Raw genomic sequence first — 16,883 nt, 5'->3', positions numbered from 1 at the left:
ACGGAAAGTGCGTAGTTACGTAGCGCGCCCTTCCGCTTAGCCTACACGTAAGCGACAATTTTCCAATAAAACTATTTAGCGGTGGTTTCAGAATGAAAAAATACAAAACATGTTCCCCTTTTAAATAGATTAAAGCAAAAAATCTTTCTTTTTTCTGACATAAGCGCCTGAAAAGCATTTGATTGTTCAGTTGAAATGCGCAAAGGAAAAGGTGGAAAACAATTGACATGTGTGACGCGTCCTTGTACCGGAGTTCTGCCAACCCAACGGCGCGTCCAGCTTTGAACTCGTCATGCATTGCTGCCACCGCTGCTGTCATCAGTGCGCCTCAATTGCCCTTGTGAAAGCAATCATTAGGGTGAATGCGCCTCCCTATTTTATGCAACTTGTTTGCTTTCTTTTCTTTTTTTTGTAGAAATTATCATTATTTTGCGTCAATTCAATTTTTCATTTTTTTCTTATCTCATAAAGAACGCTAAATGGGGAAAACACTTTGAACTCGTTTTGCGAGCACAATGCCGGCTCACCTTTTTTATTATCGCAATAGCAATTGCCGCTTCCTTGTTTGAACTTTGCACTTTTCCCGGTTTTTCTTTTGAATGAAAATCGTAGAATTTATTGTGAAAATGCACTTTTAACAACATTTCGTTTCCGCGGGCGCATCGTATTGTTCAGCGGAAATTGCTAAGTTTTATTGTTTTCATTTTCTTTCTCTTTATTGTTTGATAACCCGTTGAAGGGTATGCATTTCGAGGTGGAAAAATGTCTGCGACACAGTGGGTAGCCATAGCGAAGTAACCCTTTCAAGTGGCTTCTCTCCCCGCTTGGTGCCTAAAGACGTGTATGAGTGTTGAACGACACAAGGTTCAGTCAAAGGAGTTCCTTTTTTCATAACTAAATGCTTTTGGCTGGGTATGTGAGCGTTTAGTTTTCCATTTCTTGTATATCTCATCAAAAAAGTGCGTTTTATTTGAGTTCCAAAGGAAATACTTTTACACAATTCAAAATCGACGACTTGCGTATAAAGAAAGGAGCAAAGAACAACAGCAACGGAAAACATTAATCATACGCGAGATTGACGAAATGTCTACTGAAAGCCCGAATGCAAAGGATATTTTCTACTGCCTATCGCTTATCATCAAAAAATTCGTATGATCTTTCAACTGCTCAGTGGCGCGCAATTGAACTTAGAACTTTATGATTATAGTACTTTATGTGTTTAAATATAACAAATCGGTATTTTGAACTCTGAGCAGCACTTGGATGAGTATTTCAAGTGGAATTTAAATGAATTAGACAAACAAATGGATTTTTACTTAGAAGTGTTAGGTTCTGCTCTAAGTTAGGCTTTGATATATAGACGTTTTTTCTCTGCTGATCTGATGACATTTCGATGACGCACTCTGTTAGGTAGGTAGATTTGATGGCAAGAGTACCACGAGTACACTACAAATAGCACCAGAACGCCGTTTTGATACCACGATTTAGGCCACTACCTGCGAAAAAAAACAAAACTAAAGGGAAGAAAAACCACCTACAGCCATTCAGTGCTGTTGACGTAGTGGAGGAATGAAAAACGATCTTGGCTGGACCACTGCCTTAGGCTATTCCTGAACCGCTTAACTGTCAGACGCGGACATTTACGAATGAAGTCTATAACAGTCTCTTTCTCTGCAGGATCTCCACAGCTTCTGCGATTGGGGTTGTATGGGGAAGTGGCTATGAGTTTGTAAATTGAATGAAACCTCCAGTACTTTAAGCGTTCTGCTTCTATCGTACTGTAGTCAAAATAATTTTGAGATAGCACACGATGAGATAGAACTCCAACTGTGTAGCGCTTTTTTAAAAAAGAAAATGTGCAGCTTCCCTTTAACAACGGGCAAGGGACCCCGATGCCTGAGATAGAAACAAGTGAAACCGGTTTTCTAGACCCCTTTCTGGCAAGCTCGTATGCAATTTAATTTCTTTCTATGCTTCTATGCCTTGGAACCCAGATAAGAGAAATGCTTCCTGAACGATAGAGACGTTTGATCTCCTCCTTACAGGAATTGACCAAAAGTGAGCCGCAACATGGCGCGGACAGGGCCTGGATCGCAGCTTGACTATTGGAAAAAATATTTATGTCACCCTCCCAACTGCGAGCCCTAACCATTTTGCATGCCTGCAGGAGCGCGAAGACCTCTGCTTGAAAAGCATTACTAGTTTTCGGCAGTTTAAACGAGACTGACGCGCTGTTATCGAGTTGGTTTTTTTCGATTCGCAGGAAGACAAACTTTTCGCTCATAGCATTAAAACCAATGGATTTATTTTCAGGGGATTGGCTAGTTCGCTGATGCAATTTTGTTATAGTAGTTTTAGCATCATCAGAATAATATCCTAATCCATACACGTTATTTGGTGATATCTCGGAACCTTCGTGACAGCAGAAAGAACTATGTGGGTTTGGATACTCGGAGACCGATTAAACATAGGGATTGGATTGCCTGGTTCTTGGGTAAAAAATCATTAATTGCGTCTTTCCCTCCTGGTGAACCGCCGCATCATTAAAGTTTTTGTTTTTATTATTTTTATATTAGTAGATAATAATAATAACAATATTAATAAGCAATAAACATTTTAATATAAAAATAATGTACTAAGTAATAGAATTTTTTCACCTGCGCATAAACTTTGTGTAAATGGTTGCATATACATATTTTCGATACGCAGCTTCAAATTCAAGTATGTATACTCATTTGTATATTATTTAATAATTTATATAGTTGCCTAAACCTTATTTATAAAGAGAAAAAAATAGCTCGCCCAAAACATTTTTCTGCTGTTTAACATTCATCAAAGGTTTTAAGGCGAAGGTCTCGCTCAAGGTTGCATTTATTTATTTTTGTTATTTTTTTATTACCTACTTCTTCCACTTTTTCACAATTTACAATACAATACTATATCAAAATTGTTAAACAAAATTTGTATTTGTTGAGCAGCCAGGCCCAAAAAGCTAAGCAAGCAACTGAGCTAAGCTTCAAACTTGAAGAGCAGGCGCGTACTCTGTGTGCTCAAATGTAATTATAGATGTACACATGTATGTAATATGTTTGTTGCCATGCGTTGATACAAACATACATATGCATATAAATGTGAATAAAAGAATTCATAGGCCCATTGCCAGTGTTGCGCAGGCGCGTCTCAACACAACCAAACGCGGCTTACTTTTCAATTTTTTTCTCAAATTTTTCTTTTTCATTTTTTGCTGGCGTTATTGCAATGACAAAATATGTATTCATATATATGTATGTGTGTGTGTGTATGCATACAAAAGTATGCATTAGACATTAACAGATCATTTTCCAGTTTTTACACAATTTGAATTTGAGGCCGTTTAGCTTCTGTTGGTGCTACTGCTGCTTTTAGTTTTTTTAGTAAAAAATGGTTTTTTGGGTTTTGGTCGGCAATGCGCGATTTATGCTGCAGTTAGTCTCTGACGTAAGTATTTAGCCGTTGGTACAACGTTCTGGTAAGCGTTAGGTAAGTGAAAACTAATTCATCCGCACTACCAAATTTACAATTTGGATAAACATTTAATTGTGTATTTTTATACTATAATAAAACATCGTTTTCATAATATAATTTACTTCCTCATTTGTAAAATTTGTGTTATGATTTCACTGCGAAACCAAAATACACAGTTTATTAAATAATTTTATTGTTATTAAAGCCCCGAAGCTGTAGCGCAAATCGTGCATCCTGGGTAACACTAAATGATTTGCGGTTTTAACAGCCTTCTAAACCTTAATGGTGACGGTACTGCTTTCTGTTTGGACTACCCTTTTCCTTACCTGGAGCTTGATCTTTGATCTATGCGTTGGCGATTGCGGTATTCTACCACCTGAGTAGCCTTATCTGGCGCTTTAAAGCTGGTGAGCTACTGCCGTGATTACCCCCGTACCGTTAAAACCTTGGCAAGCCTCGGAGTACATTCCAAACCCGTCGCCATTGGGTTGGTGCTGTAGGTGCGGTTTTTGCGTCCGGTCTGGCTCTGAGCGCATGCCTTATGGCCTCCTTGTCTTGTCATATATAACATTGGGATCATTAGGGACGCCTACACTTCTTCGGGTTTTGAATCTCATTTTTGGCACTAATGTTAGCTATGGGGCTTTGCACTTTAAGAGGCGATATTCTGTTTGGCAAACATTTTTTGCTACTTGTACAAAACTTTTAAACAATAGAGATTACTGAAAATGTGGTTTCATCTGCCGTTATCAAATAAGATTCAATTTTTGCTCATTATTATTTTAGCCCTCCGTTGGACACCTTTTTTAAAGCCTTCGATTGGGCACCCTGGTTTGCCGTTTTTTCATCCTGTTGGAGAATCCTTTTAAAAAGGTTATGTGCATAAATCGATAGAAAATTAAATTTTACCTGGAAGCTCAAGTCGTTAACTATAGTAGAAATATGTTAAATTCACGTCCAAAGTCGAAAAAGACTTTTCTCGCCAGACTTGGGTGCCCAACGGAGGGTTTACAGTGATCGTTGTTGCTGTAACAGTTTAAAAATCATTCCAGTAGTGTAAAACCCAGTGGCGGGAAACTATTATTATTATTTTTATTTCTTTAACACTCCCCGCCTGTTCTAGAAGGAAGAGTTAGCACAGGTTTCATTTTTCTAAATCTGTACAATCGAATAAATTCTTACGTACAAATTTTGCACTTTTACGTTGAATCTGAGTATTTACCTACAATCAAACCAACAGTCAAACTTACAATACAAATTTAGGTCTCCCAAAGTTATTGGCTTGTTTTACATTCGTAAGCTTGTTTGCAAGTTTCTTTCGTTTTACTGGTTGTTCGACTCTTTGGTTGCTTGTTGGCCAATGTGGGTGCGTACGTATATTACAAGTTTTCGCGAGTTGTTAATTCGATTTTTTTTTCAGTTTTTCTCTCTTTTAATTTGTGTTTAATGTGAAGGTTAATTGGGGGTTACGTTTATGGTCATCTTGCACTCTCCATTGCTGCCTACTTGTGTAGCTGATTTATTAGCCATTCAATTTAAATCTCTTTGCACATCTCATTGACGTGAATGTTTGCAACATTGCCTACAACTTTGGTAAAACAATTTTCAATAAGGCTGTAAAATTTTTTATATTGCTGCGATTGGCACGGATTTTTGAATAATTGTTTAGTGTCTTCTTGTACGGTTAACTGTTAAATGCGGCCTTGGGGAGTATGAAACTATGTTAACTTTTTGTTTGGCTGTCTGTTTTAATTGCAGCAACTGCTACAAAAGTGTAATTCAATTCCCTGATGCGCAACTACTGGTGGTGATCTTGGAGAACTATAAACAAATGAAGGTGCTGCTATTTACCGGCAAAGTAACTTGTGAATTTACAACTTCAGTGAGCTACAAATTGTTAGTTGTTTTTCTGTTGCAATATATCGAGTAGTAAAGCCACTATAGCGGTGGAAAAAATAATCATATATTGTAAATTTTTTTGAGCGGGGCAATGAGATAAATCGAAGATCTCGAAAAGGCATTTTATTATTTATTTCTTAACTTTGTTAACTATTTTCTTTTAAGTACAATGTATTACAAAACAAAATGGCGGCTGCATAGCTTTTCTTCGACGAAGTATTTTTTTTTTTTGTTTTTTGATCAACTCCACAGGCAATTTTTAATTAAACATATTTTTTGTTTTTTTTTAATTATTGGATATTTCTTATTACTTTTTATTAGTTTTTTTTTAAGCAATACAAAAATGGCGGCTGCATAGCTTTTCTTCGAAAAAGTTTTTATTATTTTGGTTAATTGGACAGACAATTTTTAATTTGCTATGAATAAAAATTTGTTTAGATTAAGCATGTGAGTAGCTATAGAAGTACACCTGTGTTCACAATAATAGCAGCGCTGCATATTGCAAATTTTTCAGTGTTTATTTTTTTTTTTATTTAATTTTTTTTTTATATTTCTTTAATAAAAAGGCGTTATAGTCTTCATTTAACTCACAATTTCAAATTTTGTACAAAATTTTGAGAAATTCTAAAGAATTTGAAGAAAATTGTAAAATAAAAGAATTAAAACAAAAAGTATGGTAAACAATTTTGTAGACCATCAAATTTTGGTATTATGCCAATTCAAAAAGCACTGAATTATAAAAAAAATCATTCCAACAATATTTCTGTTTTATATTATCATTTTAATTTTCAAGCTCTTAAAAAACCCCCGATACTTGGACCACTTAACATGGAATCGCTTAAAAGGTAAAATGATAGATGAATTTATTGAACCTGCAATTATACAAATTTAGTTGCAAAATCGCCTTACATATCAACATTTACATACATACAAACATATGTATTCTCAAATGCTATGAAAGGCTCAACATTTTGTTTTTAAATTCAAAAACACCTGCAATAAGTATGCATTTTTTCACAATTCTTCATAAAACAAAACAAAAAATCTGTCTCCAAACAAAAATCTATTTTCATGAAATTTCAAACGTGCAAATTGTTCTGCACAAATCCTATTATCCCTTAGAAATGCGGTGCAGAAAAGCATACAACCACACACTTGAGTAAATTGCACCCGCATTACGCAAATATCCTTTATTTATCCCTCCATATGGCTTAGCGAAGAGCAGGCGCAGAAATGCTTGCTATTCATAGCGTGAGAAAAAGTCTTGCGATGCAAAAATTGCTATAAATCTTGAAATATAACAACTCTAACCAAAATATGCATACATTTATTTACATGAGAAATGCATACAAACAGGCGAAACGTTTCATCAACGTCATCAATAAGAAGCAAACACATACAGACATGCATAGGCACGTACATATGTATGTATGTATGTGCCATTTCAAAATTTATTCTATTCAGGAGTATGCATTTCCCATAGATTTTACACACGCGGAGAGATTGAACGTATGTTATACGAACATACATACATACATGTAGAAATGCGCATACATTCATGCATATGCACATACATACATATGTTAAATTTTCTGAACAAAAAAATCTAGAAGAAAAAACAATTCAATTCAAAAAACAGCAGATTGCATATCGAATTTTATGATGAACGACCGTTTTGGCTGGGGCATCTGCTGCACCAACACCAACACCACCATCGCAAATGCCGCCACTGTCATTTACTCTCTTCACAATGCACCTTAACATCCTGGCAATAATGCAATGCCTAACTACCTTCCTTTACTGCAGCCCTCCTACACCCTTGAATACGCCATGTTGTTGTATGGATAAAGCAGTGCTTCACATATAGTGTTGTTTTTGCTTTTCCTTTGATTACATTCAATGCCTCACATACGCGTCGATTACTTAGCGTAACAAATGTGCATATGTTGTAACTGAATCATGTGTAAGAACACCTTTAGTGAGGATGATCAGGATGCAATGCAGCGCCGTGTGTGAATACAAGTTGTTCCATCTATGTATGCATGTATGTACATATATACATACATATATTTCATTGTCGTCTATAGCGTCTACGATATGTGTTGATGCGCGCTTTATTGTGGATTTGAATGGTGCATATCTATTAAAATTCTATGCAAACGCTCACAAACATTTGCAGCGGAGATTAGAAAGAACTGCATTGGATTTCCTTAGAATGCACAGTTTGTATGTATGTATGTATGCATAGTTTCCTAAGTGGATTAGGAAAGCAGAAAAATTAATTAAAATATTAACCCTTTCGCGCCTACTGGGACAATATGTCCCAGCCTCGTACAAAGTTATTTATTAGTTTTGTTATTCAATAAAACTTCCATCTTAACTGTACCAATAAAAGTTCTTGGTTTCATTTATAAAAAAAATCCCAAAAAAATTCGTAATTATAATATACGTGGCACCACTGATCCAGTTAACAAGCACGTGTTGAGAAATTTTGACGATATGGCAAGACAAACGATGTCAAAAACATATATTATGTTTCGCGATCGTCATTGCGTTAGCATCGAATCAGTAAATAGTGCACTTAGAATTCTCCCTATATTGTGTTTAATACATTCTTAGAATATCAGTAAAGGTGAGTAGCATATAATTTTGTATGTCTTGGGATCTATTGTCCCAGTTTGCATTTTACATGGGACTTATTTGTACCAATATGGTTTTTCCCAGATGTCGAAGAAAAAGTACACTGTGGAAGAGGTCATCATAGAAGATGGATGTTTCGAACCCAAATTTCCAATGCCATTAGAAAGAGATTCTCAAGTTCTGGTAGATCTTCCCAGAGGGTCTACCGAGTTCCGTGTATTTAGAGAATTTTTTCGAAAAAGTTTGTGTATTTTTATTGCACAGTGCACAAATCAGCGACTAAAAAAACTTAATAAAGAGAAGAAAACTAATAGAGCATTAACCGATGAGGTGTTTTTAGGCGTGGCTATAATTATGCACTACAACTATTTGCCATCATTACATGATTATTGGAGCAAACATGCATCAATGGGAAACGAAATGAGAAAGCAAAGTATTTCTCGAGAGCAAGAAAAAAGTTGCCTGCCCCTTAGCTATTGTGGACTATAATCGTCTGATGGGGGGCGTAGATCTAGCTGATCAGAAAGCAGGGGTATACGATATTAACCGGAAATCCCAAAAGTGGTGGAAAAAGGTTTTTTTCAAGATTCTGATGCTTTCAAGTGTTAATGCTTGGATTGTGCATAACGAGCTGAACCGTAAGAAATCAACACTGATACAGTTCATAGTCCCATTAGCAGAGTCCCTTATTGCGGAAGGAACCAAGCAAAAGGAGTTAAAAACTCGGCGAACTGGTGGAAGACCATCTAAACGTACCGAGCTCTTGAATATATGTGATCATTTACCATTAAAAGGTAGTTCTCGACGTCGTTGCGTACGATGCACTTCCCTGCAAAAAGAAACGAGAACCTCTGGATGCAACAATGCACTTTGTTTCAAATGTTTTGCCTCGTACCATAAGTAAATACTTTTTCTGTAATAAAACACAAAAATACTAAATTTTTCAAATAAATTTTTTAAAACTAAGTTCGACGGTTTATTAAATTGTCCCAATATAAATCCTTATTGGGACAATATGTCCCAGGATAATGCAAGGAATTAAGGACTTTTTAAGTATGCAGAACATATTTTTTCTATTACATTTTTCGTCTTTTTTGAGTATGCGTGCAAGAAGTATTCCGGTAGCGAAAATAAAACTCCGGCGCGAAGGGGTTAAAGAAGAAAGAAATAATGGGCGTAAGGACAACTTTTTTGTGTCAATCACGTCCTGCGGCAAACCTATGCAGGAGTATAGGTATTTTGCCAATTAAATCTTTAAGCATTCAGATGTACGAGGGTTTGAGTTTACATTCAAAAAATTAAATATTTTAGAATGAAACAATCAACAGTGGAATCTAAATATAATATAAATATGTATGTATGCATAAGGTAAAAAAACAAGACCAAAAAACAAAAACAACATGTTTATTCGCGCACCTCAGCACAAGCTTCAGCAATCATCTACAGCACAAACGAAAGGAAGTCTGAATATCAGAGATATCTATTCAAGGTCCTCTCTAAGGTACCAGTAAAACAGAACAAAATGCATGCAAATTATAAGCTTAGAATTTGAGTGAATTTATAATATAGAAATATGAGGAATGGGCAAGTGGAAAAGGTGTAACCGTCTACAAATAAAAAACTAATGTTGGTAGAAGGGCTGTCTACTGCGAGAGGCCTATAAAAACTTGTGCGTTGACTTTGGAACATTTTTGTTTTGCTGGCGATCTTGTGCATTTTCTCCATACCAAAAGTCCGTGCAAAGCCGCAGAGATGGCACTACTGCGAGGTTTGGTTTAGTTAGTAGCATCTCTGGGTGGAACACACATCAAGTTTCAGCAAGATCGGTCTATTTCTTTGTGTTTAGCATTCGTTTGAATCGAGGATGTCGAGTGATTTTCCTTCCCATTACGACAACTCACCGGTGCACGCCTCAGCAGTTGTGGTCGCACATTCAATGGAAATAGAGTTCCAACTCTTTTCACATCTTCCTATTCTCCAGACTTGGCCCAGTTTGAAATGACTGGCGGGAAAAATATTTTATTCAAACGAGAAGGTGATTGCAGAAGCGAATCGCTATATTTAACACTTGGACAAATCCTATTATTCGGAAGAGATCAACAAACTAGAAAAGCGTTGGACGAAGTGTATAAGCCTAAAAGGAGACTACGTCGAAAAAGAAAAAAAATTACCTCAAACAATCAAATACTTATTATCTTTGCGTATTTTTCAAATGAACCACGTAATGCCCGAAATTTTTTTATATGGAAAAAATGTCCAACACACAAAAAAAAAAAAATGATCAAAAATCAACGCAATTTCAACTCACTTAAAACTTGCACTTTATTATGCCAAAACTGTATGGGCTATAAAACTGCATACTCGAAATTTTTCTATAAATTCTATTACTAAAGTGTGAAATTTTGAAAACATTTTTTTTAAATTTATTTTTCATTTGCACAAAGTTTGAAACTTGGGTTCATATGGTTTTTGTAGAAGAATGAGCTACATTTATTTTCATAAAACTATTTTCATAATACTAAAATTAAAATATATATACGAAATTTAAAAATAGTCCCTGTGCTATCTATAGCTGTTTAATGCAATATGAGTTATACAAACATGCATACATCGAAATTGATATTTGATAGTCAAATGCTTATAGGGATGTTATTGTATATCCATATGTATGTATGCATATGTGTAAGAGTACAAATATGTAAATATATCTGTAGTTAATACACGAGAACCAGCTTTAATTTATAGCATATAAATTTTGTCAATTTATTTCGGTTTCAACGATAAAACGATCCTCAAACTATGCAGTGGAATGGAGTGAACGAGCTTATCGATCATTTCTTAATTGGTCGCAACTGTACCCACACTTCGGCCATTCCTCAGTTATCCTTTCGCCTTTGATCTCAAAGCAGTACTTAAACATGCTTGAGTTTTCTCACACTCGGCACTCAAACAATTGTACGTACATATGTATGTATGTATGTGTGTGCACATTTCCCACTGCTAGCATTTCACAAATAATCAGTAAACCACAGCATACGCAAATAACACAAATTTTAAATCGATAAAATTGTCACAGCCTCGGCGGCTTGTAGACTTTTATCTCATTGCATGGCGAAAATCAAGGCAATAGCAGCAGCAAGGAAATGCAGTGAAATTCCTAAGCGAAATCCAATCGAAAATAGCCAAGCAACCAGAAAATAAACAAAGAACAAACCAAGCGGCAATGATGTGGGAATGGCCATGGGAAATGGAATAGAAGTGCATATAAATATAGACGTATGTATGTATGTACAGCGTGCTTCACGCATGAAAGCCTTTAACTTGATGCTGCTGCTGCTGCTTCCGCCGCTATTGCTAAGAAATGTTGCTGGCGATCATGCGATCAATGTTCATCAACATTCTCTATTTTCCTAACATTGCTGTGGAGTGGTGATTTGGTTGCTTGCCGTTTTCGTTCGTTTGCTAGTTTGTATGTATGCAGTGGACGCTAACAGTATTTGTGCTTATGGTGGTATAATTTTTGATTAATGTCGAATGTGGCACAAACTCGTGGCTGCAAATAGACGCCAACATCCGTCCAGCTGACAATCGAAGAGCACAACAGCTACACGTGTATGTACATACACGCATACATACATATTTGGAAATTCATGACCATGACCATGAAGAAACCATAGTGCGATCCGATTTCACAGGAGAGCGCGGGGGTGCGAGAGCAACTTCACAAAGTGGAACGCTCAACACACGCAGAGGGGTAGAGAGCTAAATAGATAGAGAGAGAGAGCGAGAGAGAGATCGATGAGGCGAAATACAAAAAAACAAAAACAGTGCTAGTTGACCGATAATTTCAAACTAAAAAATATAAATTTGTGCGCATAGCAACACGCTTTCCAACAAAGCAACATGCGTGCTTATAGACTAAGAGAATACACATGAATGTTGCTGGCGACATGTTGATATAAGGAATTCCCTTGTTTTTGTGACACAAGCAGACGCTGGGCTGTTACTTGGCAAAGGGGTAAAGTATCAAAGTACGATATGTGATCGCTTGTATGAATGTTGCTCACTGCGTCCTTTCCTTGACTGTTTATTTGCGCAATACTACAGACATTCAGACAAATATATATTTTTTTATATGTATGTATTCAGTGTAGTAGTGTCTGTCCACATTGAAGATTCCATTTATTGGCCAGTGAACTTCTGTAATTTCTGCAAGCATTGGCTCTGGAGAATGCGTACACTGGCATTGGTATTTCCTTTATGGCACAGCAGATAATGAAGGCTATAATAATGATCGTACGGACGATGATGGTGGTGGTGATGGTGCCCTTTGTTGTTTTTGCTAAACGGGTTGTGCGTTGGTTTTTGATTTCAGATGCCATCATACATAGCTTACCTACGATCAACGAAATTAAAAACGCACACACACGCACATAAAATATAAAATATGCCTAAAGGATGCAGGCTGCTACTGAATCTACGATTGTTTGTATGTCATTTAAACGAAATGTGAAATAAAGTGGTTGTTTTTATGTTCTTTTAGTAGAAAATTTCGTAAAGTTGTTTTGCATGCTTTTCATTCCTTTTGATGCCAATTTGTTTTGCTTTAGCTTTTTATTATTATTACTCATAGATGCTGCTGAAATAAAAACGTACAGTTTGGCCCGAGTAGAGGATAGGGAAAAGGAAGTGAGTGACGCATGCGTATGAAAGAAACGTTATTTTGAAATTTAATTATTTACCATTAATGGGTTATCTTTACAGCTACATACATATGTATGAATGTGTGTATGTATATACGTATACATGCTCATAATAATATCCCTCTTGTAGGTCAATAGTACGCTGTAACATTTGGATTTTTGCACTGCACATGGTTGCCCGTACATAAATATGTACATATTTATGCATGTGAGCGCTTTTGATAAATTGAAATATTTTTCTGGGTCTTTTTCCAAATTTCGAATTAGTTAAGTAACGCGCCATCTGTAGGCGGTGGTCCGCCGTCTCATCCTCCTCTTCACAAGCTGGGCAGAGCACACTGTCTTAGATGCTTACCTTTTCCATGTGCTTCGCTCACAGAAAGTGGCCCGTCATCAGGCCAACCAGCTGTCTGTACTCCCTTCTACTTAATAACATGAGCATTTGCGACAGTTGATCGGACATGACAGGTAACATCAGTTTAGTCCATCTGCTGCCTCTCTCAGTCTGCCAAGCTCGCAATTTGCTAACCGTGGCTTTGATGGCTGCAGGGAGTGGCAAAACGGGCTCTGAGGCCAACTTCTTTGACATCCCAGCTATGGAGTCAGAGGCCTCGTTACACACGATATCCACGTGTCCCGGTACCCATGTTAGCATCAGGCTATTTTGTCTACCAACATAGTTCAGCCTGGATTTACAGAACTCGACTACCCCTGATGTGGTTGGGGGGCTGCCTAAGGCCATGAGCGCAGCTTGGCTGTCGCTGCAGATTTGAGCAACGTAGTTTACTAAGATTCCGCAGGTCCTCTCTGCTCAAATTAAAGCCACTAATTTTTATCGTCTTTGTTGGGAGACTAACACTTTAGTCTGCTTCTATGATGGATATTCTATCAGTCGCCGATTAAATCGCTCTTGTTGCCTGTAGCCTCCCTGGTGTATGCTTTAGTAGGTCCGTAGGAGCCAGTCTGTCTTTTCGTCGATATCCTGGCACTAATTATATGGCCACCGTAGCCGAATGGGTTGGTGCGTGATTACCATTCGGAATTCACAGAGAGATCGTTGGTTCGAATCTCGGTGAAACAAAATTAATAAAAACATTTTTTCTAATAGCGGTCGCCCCTCGGCAGGCAATGGCAAACCTCCGAGTGTATTTCTGCCATGAAAAAGCTCCTCATAAAAATATCTGCCGTTCGGAGTCGGCTTAAAACTGTAGGTCCCTGCATTTGTGGAACAACATCAACACGCACACCACAAATAGGAGGAGGAGCTCGGCAAAGCACCTAACAGAAGTGTACGCGCCAATTATGTATGTATGTAATTATATGGTACCCTGTCTGCTATATGATACTCTGCCTCAAATGTGACGCTTGATTTAGTGGCTACCACTTCAACCCAACCTATTTAGCTCCCAGCGCGTTTAGGACAGAGACGCAATCATTCGTCTGTTCATTGTGTGAGATAGTAGAGCTATCAGGGCTACTTGGAAAATGGTGGCGCAGCTTTTCATTGGTAGTAATTTTTTGAAACTTAGCCCAAATGCTCTAGCGTCATTCGTCGCGGAGCTTGCAGATCGATGGATGTCAATACGCCGTAAGTGCCTCAAGGTTTTTTCAGATCTTATAAAATACATTAAGACTTTCATTGGACGGACCATTTTTCTAACTTTCTAGTCAAAATAACATCACTCTGAAGCTTCAAAGATTTATTTGGAGTCCAAGGTTTTTTCTAAAAGAATTCTTCTCTAACAGCCAGTGGGCGACTGGCCATTCGGCATAAATCTCTAAAAAGTTTTGCATAAAAAACTATTCCGTTCTAAAGTGTTGGAATATATCTTGGGACTCCAGCATCAATATCTTGGTCAAAGTAGAAGCTTGGTCTAAACACCATTCAAGTATGGACGAGTCAGTTTATAATTACCAGGCTTGCAAAACAAAGAATTTTAGGACATTTTTTATTGACTGATGAATAAAAGGAAACACACTGATGAAATTCCGCTGCATACCAAAAGACAACAAATGACAATCGAAAAAATATGGAAGTGAAAATAATGACTTTTGTTTTTGTTCTTTTTAGTTTTTCTCCACCATTTGCATATTTTACAAAAAATTTAAATTTTCCATAAACACGAGTTTCAAATGGCTAAAAAAAACTGTTTATATTTACCGGATACGATATTGTTACAGGAAATATGCTTCGATAAACATTCCGCGTTGGTACGCAGCTTCCACTGACCAATTAACCATATATTCCAGGAGTCCCGCAACATAAATACATATGTATGTACATACATACACACAAAACAAATTTAATTATGTGCTCTCATTACGGGCTTCCCTTAGGAAATTTGAATATCAGCGAATGCACGGAAATTATTGTGTTTGAAACAATAGTGCAAGTCTGATGTAAATCAGCAGCAGCTTCCGCAAAGCATTCTAAAAAAAGGTGCAACCAACCTACCAATTAAAAAAAAATGTTGAGCACATTTTTTACCAACTACAACTAAACAGCTGAGTTACCGCATGCCATCCAAAAGTCCATGAAACGGAACGCGTGGCAGTTTGTTGGCCAGCAACACCAACAACACGGCCATGGTCATTGGCTAGCTAGCAAACGCCTCGAACACCCAGGGGATGGCAATGACTGAGAGAATGGGTGCTGAATACTGAGTATGTTGGCTGCGATTTTCATTTTCATTTCATGGATGAGTGCCCAGCACGACGACCAAACAGTGGCATGGGCAAAGCAAAACCAAGTAGAACAAAAAAATGCATTAGTGCCCCTAATTACTTTAGACGGTTCGCTGTCACGCGTGTGAAAAATCAAAAAATTAAGCACAAGAAAACCTCAAATTGGGTGTGCTGGTGAAGTACTTACTCCTAATAATATGCCGCTTAATCATTTTCGAAATCGCAACAATTTCCACTAATGCGCTGACGATGAATTTTCATAGGTTTCGCTTCCGCTGGCAATTAAAGAAAAATCGAACGAAATGCGTTGCAGGCTTCCTGTATTTAATTGCCAATTGACTTTACTTTACTTTTCCTTTCTTTGTTTAGATTTTCTTGCCATAATTGGAAGCATTTTCTCAGTCTTCCGAAATATCGTGTAAATGTCTGTGGGAAATTTATGTGTCCTGCTGTCAAAAGTTCTGCTAGTTGCTCACATGCATGCATACATACTCGTACGTGAAGTGCCCCCACTTGTTGGGACGTCGTTCGTTGCGAGATTTCTTATCAGTTGCAATTAGTTGGAAGAAATGTTAATTTCGAAAATTTCTTTTTGGAATTGTAATGCTTCGTATTTCTTGTAATTTCAACGAATTTTCTTTGCTTTAAAATCTAATTGGCTCCTTTGTTGATAGTGGCGATGTGGATTTGCTTGCATATGTAAGCATGAAAGTACTCCTCTGGGAACACTTGGTTCCAACGAGGCTTTAAATCAAATGCAATTTGTCACATGAAATTAAACTGACGCAACTGGGATTTTTTTTTTAGAAATATTTAAATTTCTTCTACAGTAGTATTTATCACCCAAATTTTGAGATTGTTCTAATTAAAGTTTAAGTCTAACTTCTCGTTTGTGTTTTAGAGATTACAAGCCACCTGTTCAAAAATATTCTGAACAATTAAATTGTTATATAATATTTTAATAATCATTTCGAATTTATTTTCTCAAAAGGTACCATGCGAATTTTTTTCTCTCTAACGTCAATATCGGCCGCCGTAGGGGTTTGGGTTGGTGAATACCTATCATTCGGGAGTGCGTAGGTTCGAATCTCCGTGCTTGAAACAGCTATGATAGAAAAAGCAGTCGCCCCTTCTGCTATGGAAAAGCTCCTCATGAAAAACCATTTGCCGTTCGAAGTCGACTTAAAACTGTAGGTCCCTCCATTTGTGGAAAATCATCAAGACGTACACCACAAATAGGAGTGTACTCGCCAATTATTTGTTTTTAGAAACTAGAAATAATTCTTGTCCGCACATTTCTAACCGACCTAAACGTACAGGTCATAAAAAGTGAGGTTTGTGTTTAGGATTCTTATTCTACTGCAGTAGTCAATTTCTGTAGTTGGTGTAACAAAATAAATTATTTTCTCAAAAATGCTGAGAAAAGCTGCTGAAATCACAGTCTTTGACCGA

At 37.1% G+C, this 16,883-nt stretch overlaps 1 long non-coding RNA gene across 2 annotated transcripts; it reads right to left on the bottom strand.

Moving 5' to 3' along the window:
• Positions 1-4,221: 4,221 nt before the first annotated feature.
• On the bottom strand, positions 4,222-16,197 carry LOC129242922 (uncharacterized). Of its 2 annotated transcripts, none has more exons than XR_008582224.1 (4): positions 15,924-16,197; positions 15,619-15,857; positions 4,414-4,530; positions 4,222-4,366 (listed from the first exon to the last, which is right to left on the bottom strand). It is a non-coding gene; the product is annotated as an uncharacterized LOC129242922 (long non-coding RNA). The 2 variants fall into 2 exon arrangements; XR_008582223.1 differs by having other exon boundaries at positions 4,222-4,353.
• Positions 16,198-16,883: the final 686 nt, after the last annotated feature.

The sequence above is a fragment of the Anastrepha obliqua genome, chromosome 3, assembly GCF_027943255.1.
Source record: "Anastrepha obliqua isolate idAnaObli1 chromosome 3, idAnaObli1_1.0, whole genome shotgun sequence".
NCBI classification, from domain to species: Eukaryota; Metazoa; Arthropoda; class Insecta; order Diptera; family Tephritidae; genus Anastrepha; species Anastrepha obliqua.
The sequence above is the reverse complement of the archived record's forward strand: the minus strand, read 5'-3'. Positions and strand labels throughout refer to the sequence as shown.